The following is an 11,037-nucleotide window of genomic DNA, read 5'->3' as shown; positions in this document are numbered from 1 at the left end:
TTTCAGATCCTGAAGAAGATAGTCTAGGAGCATGAGTCCAGGGGCTTTGGGAATAACAGCATCCCCCAAACCACCAGACAGGCTTCTAACCTAACCCTCAAAGAGGGGTAGAAATAATAGTGGAGATGGGGAACAAGAACTTTATGATCACCAGTGAAAACTGTTGTCAAACTGCCAGTAACAGTCAAAAAGTCATAGAGAGGACCTCCCAGACTGCTGGGTCTAACAGCCCTCATAGCCATCATGAAGAGATGCAACTCCTGTGAAGAAGGGAGAAGCCATCCTTACCATGTGTGGCATAAGGTAGCAAGCCGGTCTAACAGAAGTAGCAAGGCACCTTATGGGAGAAATGGGAAGCAGCATGTGTCAGGCAAGTCAAACCACCCTCACCACCTCATCTGTCATTTCCCCATATTCTGATGGAGAGAGTCCAGGGTAGTGAACCCAAGAGCCTTTGGAATAGCAATGCTTCCATCCCAACATCATTCCAGCCATCATCAGTGTGGGAAACAAGCCCTGTGAAGATGCAACCTGGCAGCTGCTCCTATAGCTGCTATAGGCACAGCTACTGAAGATTCAGATGATAAAATTCCTGCCACCAGAGTCTGTGGCACTGTCAAATGGCACAACACCAGAAACTGATATCATTTTATTAATGGAAATTTCATTAGAGGTATTAATATCTGATTTGCTACAACACCCTAAAATCCATGTGACATTTCCTTCTTTTTTAAAAAAATGTAATAAGCATTTTTATTTATAGTTTTGGGTTCCAATTTTTATCCCTTCTTCCCTCCCTCCCCACCCCCTCCATGAGGCAGTAGGCAATCAGATATGGGTTATGCATGTATGATTATGTAAAACATTACATATTTATCATTTTGTAAAAAAGAAATTGATTGAAAGAAAGTGAAAATAGCATGCTTCAGTCTACTACATCAATACCAGTTCTTTCTTTGGAGATGAATATTATGTTTCATCAATATTCCTTTGGGATTGTCTTGGATCATTGTATTTTTGAGAACAGTTAAGTCATTCACAGTTCTCCATCAAACAATATTGCTGTCTCTGTGGACAATGTTCTCTTGGTTCTGCTCACTTCACTATACATCAGTTCATAAATGTCTTTCCAAGCCTTTCTGAAGTCATCCTGCTTGTCATTTCTTATAGCATCTGATTTGGCAGTTGAAACCTTCTATATGCATTGTTTCCCCTATTTGAATATGAACTTTTGGAGAGTAGGGACTGTCTTACTTTTCTATTTGTATCCCTAGTACTTGGCACAGTATTTGGCACATAGCAAGTGATTAACAATGCTTCATTTATTCATCCATTCAGTTTCCAAGTTCACTGGCCCAATACTCCTACATTCTAAAAACCCACTTTCCCTTCCTAATACAATATTGGCTTCAAGTGTCTTTCATAGTGTGATTTCCTCTCTAGAATATGTGGAATAGTCCTTCAGCATGTCGTTGACATTTTACTTCATTACTCTGAAGTACACTACCTCTTTGGCTCTGTCTTCTTTGGTCAACCTTACTGTTTGGTCCTGGTTTGAGTGAAACCTCCTTTCTAATCAACAGGGAGCTGTATGTTTTCATGACTAAGCATTTAAGAACACTAAAAAGGGTTTGGGGGTTGAGTTAGAATAGGTTGTATGAATATCTGTAATTTTCCACATCAGTAGCATTTAAAAATCCAATTGAATTGAAAAGCAACTAAACTCTGATTCATTATAATGACCAGTCTTGTCCCAGGACAACAGATGAGAACAAGAGAACATTTCCTTCTCTCTACTGATAAGTGTTACATTACATAAATTGTTGGAATCAGCTGATTGGGTTTTCCTCTCTCCTATTCTCTCACTCCCTTCTCTCTCTCTCTCTCTCTCTCTCTCTCTCTCTCTCTCTCTCTCTCTCTCTCTCTCTCTCTCTCACTGAAGATTTCAGTGGAATTGGGAAGTGATTATTGTGTAAAATAATTTTTCTACAAAAATTTGGTTGAAATATTCTGAAGACTCTATTAGTCATTTGAAAACTTGAAACACATAATTCCTCCAATCGTAGTTCTCTAGTTATGCAGCACAAGTATCAATTAAAATAAAGTGCTTCTAATGCTATGAAGCCCCATGAGATTACATATTTATTTTCCTAAATACCATGTTCCTCAACTATTAAGCTATCTTATAAAATTCTTCACAATAAAATTTTAATTTTTGAAAAAAAGATATTTTCTAGATTTTTTGTTTTAATTTTAAGATGTTCTGATTTCTAAATCCCTTAGGTACCTAAAACTATTTTAAAGATTTCTCTAAAGGTATGAGGTTAATTAAAATAAGGGAAATTTCCCCCAGTATTTCAATCCTATTGACAAATTTAGTAACTTTTTAGAGAAATGAAAAATATACTTTTACTTTAGATAGATCCTATTTATTTCAGCTACTAGTTTTGTTAAGTTGAGAAAGGGCCTTCATTTTTCTGAGACTCAGTGTAGAATAGAAAGGGGTTAATTAAATACTAAGATCCTTTCCATCTGTTTCATTCTGTGAATTTCTATGATTTATACATGTATATTATATATACATATATACATACATATACATATAATGCACACAATAAAAACTCAAGCTAATTTGTTCTATATTTGTTTACACAAAAACACAAATGTGAACCAATCAATATTTGGGTGGCCACAATATGATACACTGAGGAGATAATAGGTTTGCTATTTCTTGTATGGACAAAGAAAATTGAATTCAAAGGCAAAGAGTACTACAGTATCTACATCCAGACACTAATGGTTATGGACTCAGAAAATACGTAGAAAAATAAATGGTGAGGGGACAGCTAGGTGGTGCAGCTGATAAAGCACCAGCCCTGGATTCAGGAGGACCAGAGTTCAAATTTAACCTCAGACACTTGACACTTACTAGCTGTGTGACCCTGGGCAAATCACTTGAACCTCATTGCCTGGTCGAAAAAAGAAAGAAAGGAAGAAAAAAAATGGTGAAATTTGTCCTGATATTTGCTCTCTCACAATAAGTTGAGAATTTAGTGAGACTCAAGTTTGTTGTGTGAAAGAGAAACACGAGATCAGGAAGAATGCCTATAGAATCATCTCCCTACTTCAAGAAAATGTTAGCCTATACCTGGAGTTCTCAAAGGCATGTTTGGAATTCTAGGCAGAAATAGAAGAAAATCTATAACTTCGCTCATCAGAATAAAAGAGGAATTGAAGATACCTTCATGTTAAAACAAATAGTAAATCTCAGTTTTGAACAAGTTTCATATAAGCATTGTATACACAGGTGTCAGTAGGACATTGGTCATTTCTGCACCACACCTCCGTGGCACATACAAACTACTAATATTTCTTTATAAAACAATACAACCCCCCCCCCCTTTTTCTAAGCTTCCAGGGATTGGGGAAAACAGCATGTGTTTTCTGGGTTTATGCCATCACTTCACTTTGGGTGTGAGCCAAAAAACTTTGCATCTTTCAGAGCTGATTCTCCAGAGGGACTTTTAAGTGGCTAACAAGTATTTCATGCTTCAGAAGGGGGACAGCGAGGCATCTCCCTGCTACCATTTCTGAGATCATTCTCTAGCATGCATCAACGGGTCTTTGCCTCCGCACATTGGGGGGGGGGGGGAGCTTGTTCTGCGTTGATTAGTTCTAGGAGAGCCCTGTGAAGAGACTGGAACCCGGACCTCGAAACAGCCCAGACGGCAAACACGAAAATGAGCTCAGCTTTGCTGGAAGCTAGTCGCTGCTCGTGGTGCTTGCCAGCATGACGATTCGCGTGATTTCTTCCAGGCCGAGGACCACCTTTGGCAACTCGCTCTCCAGCAGTGAGTCTCGGTTACACACTTGCCCCACGGACTGTGAAACGGCGAGACAACGGTGCCGAACTGCCATGCCACGGTTCTGGGGTCAGAGTAACCCTGGGGCGCCCTTTTCTGCAGAGCCTTGGGCTTCATTTATCCAGACCACAGTGAAGGCGTCCCCGGCCCACCTTCATAAACCCTACCATACTCCTGGCAATTACGGGAACCGGCGAAGGGCCACCTACCCAGTACCAGTACCACTCTCACTCCTCCTCCTTCTCCTCCTCCTCCTCCCCCACCCTGCAAACCCATAAGCATCGCATTCTCTCCCGGAAACAACCCTGCTGAGCAAAGGCGGAGGAAAACCTTGGGCCTTCCGCTCTGATTGGTCTCCCCCCGCAGAGCTGGGCGAGGCAGCGATTGGCTGCCGGCTGTTGTCAGTCGGAGGAGATCAGTGCCATCGCTGGGTAAGTGGAGCCGGCCGGGGCTTTGGTGCTCCCGCTGCCGCCGCGGCTGCTCCGCCTGGTGCAGCTGTGGCGAGCTCGCGCGGGGCGGCGGGCGCTGCTGCTGCTGCTGCTGCTGCTGCTCCTGCTGCGGGCGCTGCTGCTACGGTAGGAGGAGGAGGACGAGGTGGAGGAGGAGGCGGTGGCGGTGGTGGCGGCGGTGCAAGAGGAGAAGGAGGAGGCGGAGAAGTGATGCTGGCGCCAGGGATCCGGGCAGCGGCGGCGGCAACAGCATCACCGCCGGGAGTGCAGCTGCAACAGCCCCGTTGCCATCCAGCCGGGCGGCCGGCCGAAGACAACAAACCCAACTGGTAAGGTCCAGTCCGGAGGGGATCTGTGGGCGTCTCTGGCAACCTCTGTGTAAGCTTTAGGGATGGGTTGGCTGAAAGGCAGCTGGGTGGCCGGAGGTTCAGCGTGGTAGGCAATTCAAGGTGCAGGGTGAGCGCACCCTGCCCGGTGCCATAGACAAGGGTAAGGCGCTAAGCGAGGATGCCTGGGACTCGGGGCGCGGGTCCTGGGCGGGCAGCGTGACTGCTGCTGCCTCTGCCTATGCTGTTAGCCGCCGCTGAATCTGTGACAGACTTTGACAGCAGAGAGATTGCATGGCATGTGTGTGTGTATGTGTGTGTGTGTGTGTGTGTGTGTGTTTGTGTGTGTTGCACTTTCCAGTAAAAGCAGCGGGTCCCTGTCTCTAATGTGCATCAGTGTCCTTCAAGAACCAAAGCTTGGATGAAATAGAGAGGATGATCTTTGACAGAGAGAAACAGAGGAAAAGAAAAAGAGAGGAGCGTGATGTGAGCAGCAAAGTCCGCTGTGGCTCATAAAGAGCCGAGTAAATTGAACTTTATTGCTATAATTAAAAGAAAGAGCATTTGGATCCGCTCGCCTGGGGACAGCGAATCCAGAAAGGCACCGTAATGTCAGAGCTTTTCTCGGGGAATTCTGGAGGAGAAGAGAGAGTGTTGGTAAAAAGGAGTTTAAAGGAGAAGAAAGGCAACTGAAAGAAGGGTGGCCTTTGGGAACGAGGGTTATTGGTTGTTTAAAGAACGGTAAAGAAAAGATTCCCCACACTTTTTTTTTTTCCTAGAGACTGCGGGTCCGCCTTACATCTTTCGGTTACAGGGAGGTACAGTGAATCTCCCTTTCTCACCCCACCCCCTAGACCAAATCAGTGACTATCTGGAGCCTCCGGAAGCAGCTTCATGCTCTGAGTCTATTTCTCCAATACATTGCCCACTTTAGGGCAACTCTGTTGGGCGTGTTTCTCAAGTAGGGAATGGAGAAGAAAGAGGCACTAGTGATTGCATTGAAGGGCCAAAGCTTTTGGATAGGATTTGTGAGGTCCCACAGTGGAACGAGAGAAGCTCTTTGCCAGTTTGGGGCTCGGGAAGAGGTAAGAAAAGGGGGATGGTACCCAAGCAAGGACCAGGGTGTTGCAAGGAATGAGAGTTATGAGCTACTTTCTCCGAGAAAGTCCCTAGTTACAGAAGGTATTTAAAAAAAAAAAAAAAGAACAATCTCCTATTAGCCAAAGAGTTTTTAAACATCTGCTACCTCACCAGCTCTGATGGTGGTGTTCTTCGGGCATGAGCAAGCGAGTGAATGCATGAGTGAGTGCGTGTGTTTTGCTTTCTATTGAAAGATCTTAAAATGAACGCGCCTTTTATAAATCCCTGCAGATGGGGTTTGCTCCTTGTCTGTGACCAAATTTATGTCGTTCAATGGAATGAACCTGCTGTCAGTTAGTTGTGCAATACCTCCAAACTTTTGATCCTCTTTCGTGATATGTATACTGATGGTTGGTTTTTTCAGTTTCACTCATGGGTTAAAAAAATTAAAAAAAAATTTTAAAGTACGTGGAATGCTTCATAGCCTACCTAAGAACAAGCTCAGGTCTGTCCTAGTGAGTCAGGAAAAGGCTGATGTAGTCGAAGTGGGTTATGAACACTGAAGAACTCCCACCCCATCTAGAATTGATTAGAAACATTTATCGCAGGTAGCTTGCTCTTTTCCTGATGCTAATGCATTTTCTCATTAAGGAGTTTGCTTAAACACTAAGTCTCTGAACAATTTCACCAGAAAAATTTTTTACCCAAAAACAAAAATAGAGGGGACAAAGACTAGTGATTTTCATTTCTCCTTAAATAAAATTTTCAGTAAATTGAAAGTGTGTATGTAACTTAAATACTGAAGAAAATAAGTGCTAGGAACTGTTCTGGTTGTCAGAGTATTTTCCCCTATTTTTCTATTATAGTTTACTTTCTCATTATTCCTTTATGTGAATTTTTCTCAAGTGGATGATGGAATGTCTATAGTATTTCCTGAAGTGTTATTAGATTTGTACTTTAAGGCAGTGTTCAATTTTTTATCATTTGGTTAGTATGCTTTATGTTTAAATGCCTTTTTTATAACTTTTTTATTTCAACACTTTAAAAATCTTGATTGTGTATGCATTCAGACAATTGTTGCTAATTTTTTTTTCTAGCAGCTCTCACATCTGGCACAGTATCTAAGATTTTCTGAAGTAGCTGAAGGGAATATAGGATGGTGGCTATTACATCTCCACATGCAATTTGCTTTCTTTGTCATTATTTTTAATATTGCTGAATTGGGGTTAAATGAACTCTTCAAGTAGTTTTTTGTAAAAATCTTGTTGAAAACACTAAAAAGTTGATTTCCTTCTAAAATTTATTTATGGTGTGTCAGGAGTGGTTGAACAAAAACCAGTTCAAAAACATGAAAAATTAGCTGAGCAATCAGTGAGTAATTGACAACCATGAATGCAACTATTCTTAGTAAGTATTTAAAATGTATATATGGAACTAGATGGGGTAGCATATTGCTTCACAATATCTCACTGTAGTATTTTGCTGGGTAATCCAATATGAGGTAGAGTATATCCTAGAAAGTGTAACCAACATGTTTTTCAAGGCCTAACCATGCAACAATGAATTGTTTTCACATTTTAATATGTTCTTAGACTCTGTCAGTCTTTCATGGGGAAAATACTGTAATTATCAGAATAATCGTCTTTAAAAAATACTTTTCCCAACCTTTGAAGGAAACAAATTCATCCTGAAAATTGGTATAAGGAACTAGTTGGTGTAAAAGTAGTGTACTCTACACAAGCAACCACAAGTAGGTATAATATACAAACATGCTTATAAGATAATTTATAAATCCCAAAAAATAAGAAAAATAGCATTAGCCTGTTAGTCTTCATGCAGGGCTAATTTTCTACAGTTCTACAAATTCATTTCATCATTGATTTGCATACTCCATATAGTCCACAAGCTTTGATTCTATAATGTTTTCTAGATAGCTTTGTAATATCGGTGAATGTCAATTTGTCAAGGCTATAAGCCATTACATTTATTTTTGGGCCTGTACTAGATTTTACTTTTGATATACAGATACAAAAGGTGAATAACTTTTTCTTCATTTATTTATATAAGAAATTGATCTTTGGGTTATGAATATTAATAGTAATGCACATTTAAACAAATATATTCTTTAAAGCATGGCTAAAATTCTTTGGAAATACTCTTTTCAAAATTTATATGTGGCAAGGGTTAAATATTTTATATTTATTTAATCTTTTCTAGGTACAATTTTAAATAAAAATCATTGCAAGTATAGTTTGAGTATCAAGCATTTGAGACAGAATTCTGATATTTCTTATTATAAATGCAGGACAGTTTATGAAAGAAGAATTAAGGGGATTAAAAAACAACAAACAAAAAAGATTAAAAGCTGTAGGAGAACCCTAAGAGAAAATAATGCAGCCTACCCACCTGCCCATGGGAAGATTAAAACCAAACATCTCAGACAGAGGAGTATTCATCTGGATTTTAAGGATCTTACTTGGAGGAATCCACAGTCTCCTACAGTAAACCTTCCATTATGCTAATTACTCTGATTGGTCTCTTCTCCTCCCAGGTATCCTACTCCCTACCTTCATCCCCACATGCCATTATAAAAACAACAACAAAACAAATTAGCAAATGAAAATGAAAAGTGGAAAGTTGATTATTTTAAAAGTCAAGATCATAGAATTCTTTGTGATCATAATTGTATAATCTCCATCCCCTACCATCTGCATCTGACTTAAGAACTACCAGTTGTTGTTTTTTCTTGATTTGGTTTTAATAGGACCCATGATTTTAGCAGTGTAACAAATGCCTGCTTAGGAATTCCCTCTTCCAATACTCAGTAAAATTTATAATCTTAAAAAATTACCAAGGGCAATGAGAGGCTAAGTGCATAGGGTCATACAACCAGTGTGTTCAAGAGGTGGAATTTGAACCACAGTCCTCTTGACTCTGAGGCTAACTGTCTATCCACTGGCTATACAACATCTCTTGGTTTGACCCACATTGCTTTCTTTTTAAAGATGTTTCTTTCCATCCAAATTCATATGTACACAACTACAATTTCCTTGGTGATTTGTGTATTAGAAGGTCAGCAGAAAGATATCTAAAGGATTGAGAAAGGAGTGGCATTTTTCTTTTCTTTATTCTTAGTGTAAATTAGCCACCTCTTTCATTCATAACTAATTATCCTTATATTTATGTATTGCTTTCTAGACTATTTCTAACCTAATCAGGAATTTTGGAAGAAGAGAACTGCCAAAAATTTATAATCTATTTCCTTCAAATTGGATAACTATATACTCTTGTTTTACAGAAAAGAGACTTCCACCCCTCGTTCTAAAATTGCTAAAGTAGATTAAAAAACAAAACCTCAATCAAAGGATTCTATAACATTTCTGGACTTTCAATGGAAAGTTGAGTTTTAAGTTTAAAATTGGTCATTATACATTTTCCCCAAAATCAATCTCAATCAATCTCAATCTCTCATATTCTCATATACAAATATGCATCTGCATATGTGTGTCTATATGTGTGTATATCTATCTATATCTATCTATCTATCTATCTATCTATCTATCTATCTATCTATCTATCTATCTATCTATCTATCTATCAAACTTGAAGAGAAACATTGTCATATTTTTACCAAATTTCTGTTTTTTGATGCATAAAACATTGTTCTCATTTGGGATTCTACTTTGGCTTTTTAGCTCTCCATTTCATTTTAGAATAGCTTCTGTCTCAAAAAAAAAATCATTTTTACCCACAGTTTAATAGTCTATAAATTACTATTTAACTTAGCTTTTAAAGACTGGAATTTTGAATTGCATTTTTATATCAAAGAGAAAATTTCAAATTGCATCCTTGAGAAGCTGTGTGAGATAACAAATTAATACTGACCTTTTCATAACTTCTTTCTTTTATCAGTATATTAGAATAGGGAAAGTGATGCTTCTTAAATGTCTTTCCTTTTTCAGAGTGAGGAATGTGTGTGTGTGAAAATATGTGTCTAGTTTTAGACAACTAGGAAAAAAAGTTCTGATAATGTTATATCAATAATTTTTTCCCAGAAAAAGGAGCATCATAGTATTTGTGCATTGGGCAGACCAGTGAACCAATAAAAAACCAAAATTTAGTCACCATCTGGCCATTTCTCATTTTGAGGAAAAATTGAACTAAAAAAGCGTTAGATATGTTTCTGTTTGTTTTGAGCAAAAAGTTTCTAATTTCTACTTCTAGACTTATGAGGACACTCCAAATCATTCATCAAGGTATTTTGTTTTGTTTTGTTTTACCATTAGAAATGACTGATAAAATTATATTAATGATTATCATTTTGGCTACTTAATTACTTAGAAATACAATCACACAGTACAATAACTTTGATCATTGTCTTTTTGTGTGTGAGGAGAGAAAAAAACTTATTTTGATAAAGAAGTCACTACCTAATAGCAGAGGTTACTAAATATGCTTACTCTTTGTGTGTATATTAACTACTTTATCTTTTGTCTGTCAATTTCCATAAAATGGTTTATTAGTCTGTTTAATGCTACTAAAATGCTTGAGATACATGTGAGATTTAAAGGAGAAAAATAAATAGGAATTGCTAATGTTTTGGCCATATTATTTCTTTTCCATTAAATTACAAAAGACTTGTACACACTTCCCTCCTATTGTGCCCCCATCCTTACTTAGGTAATAAGATTACAGAAGTTAGGAAGAAGGCTACTGTTTGGCACTGCACAACACAATTCAGGCTTCATAGTTTTTGTCTTACAGAAGCACTTCTTATCTCCTAAAATATACAGCAGCATGTCTGTGAGGTTGGTTACTAATTGATCATGTTGTACTTTATTTTGAGGTATTTGTGTATAGAGGAGGAGGTCAGTCAGCATTTTGTATGGTCACCAAAGACCAGCTGTTTTCCAGGGAAAGAATCACAAGGTCCAATGACATCTGAGATGGTCAGGTTTGAATTATAAACAGTAAGATGTTAATTTCTACAATTACTTGAAACTCAAAGGGAAATGTTATTGTTATTAAACTGGTCATTTGTAAATTTCTGTGAATTTCGGATGTTATCAGATAAATATAGTTATTTTAATTCCCAAAACTAAACTATTCATTGGTGAATAAAGCTTAAATCCTAGTAGTCAAGTTTCTTCAGTCCAAATTTTTATTGTATTATCCATATTTTTATTTCGATTTTTATCTTTGTGCCCTGAGAAAATGAACTAACATTTTTACACTTTAGTTTCTATATCTATGAAATGGGGATAATATTAGATAATCATTTAATTTGTGAGATCAGTAGAATCAGATATGAATAATTCA

General features: G+C 38.3%; 1 protein-coding gene across 8 annotated transcripts in view; it reads left to right on the top strand.

Annotated features, from left to right (window-relative positions):
- The first annotated feature begins 2,906 nt into the window (after positions 1-2,906).
- Positions 2,907-11,037, top strand: part of B3GALT1 (beta-1,3-galactosyltransferase 1) — a 697,560-nt gene continuing 689,429 nt past the window's right edge. For 7 of the 8 annotated variants that reach the window (XM_043997933.1, XM_043997934.1, XM_043997927.1 and 4 more), the window contains exon 1: positions 2,988-4,641. The gene's annotated coding sequence lies outside the window, so the exon portion shown is untranslated. Of the gene's footprint in view, positions 4,642-11,037 lie in introns of all 8 variants that reach the window. The other variant, XR_006355767.1, reaches the window with a different exon arrangement.

This window comes from Dromiciops gliroides, chromosome 3, assembly GCF_019393635.1.
Source record: "Dromiciops gliroides isolate mDroGli1 chromosome 3, mDroGli1.pri, whole genome shotgun sequence".
Lineage (NCBI taxonomy): Eukaryota > Metazoa > Chordata > Mammalia > Microbiotheria > Microbiotheriidae > Dromiciops > Dromiciops gliroides.
Note: the sequence above shows the minus strand (reverse complement) of the source record. Positions and strands in the feature narration are given on the sequence as shown.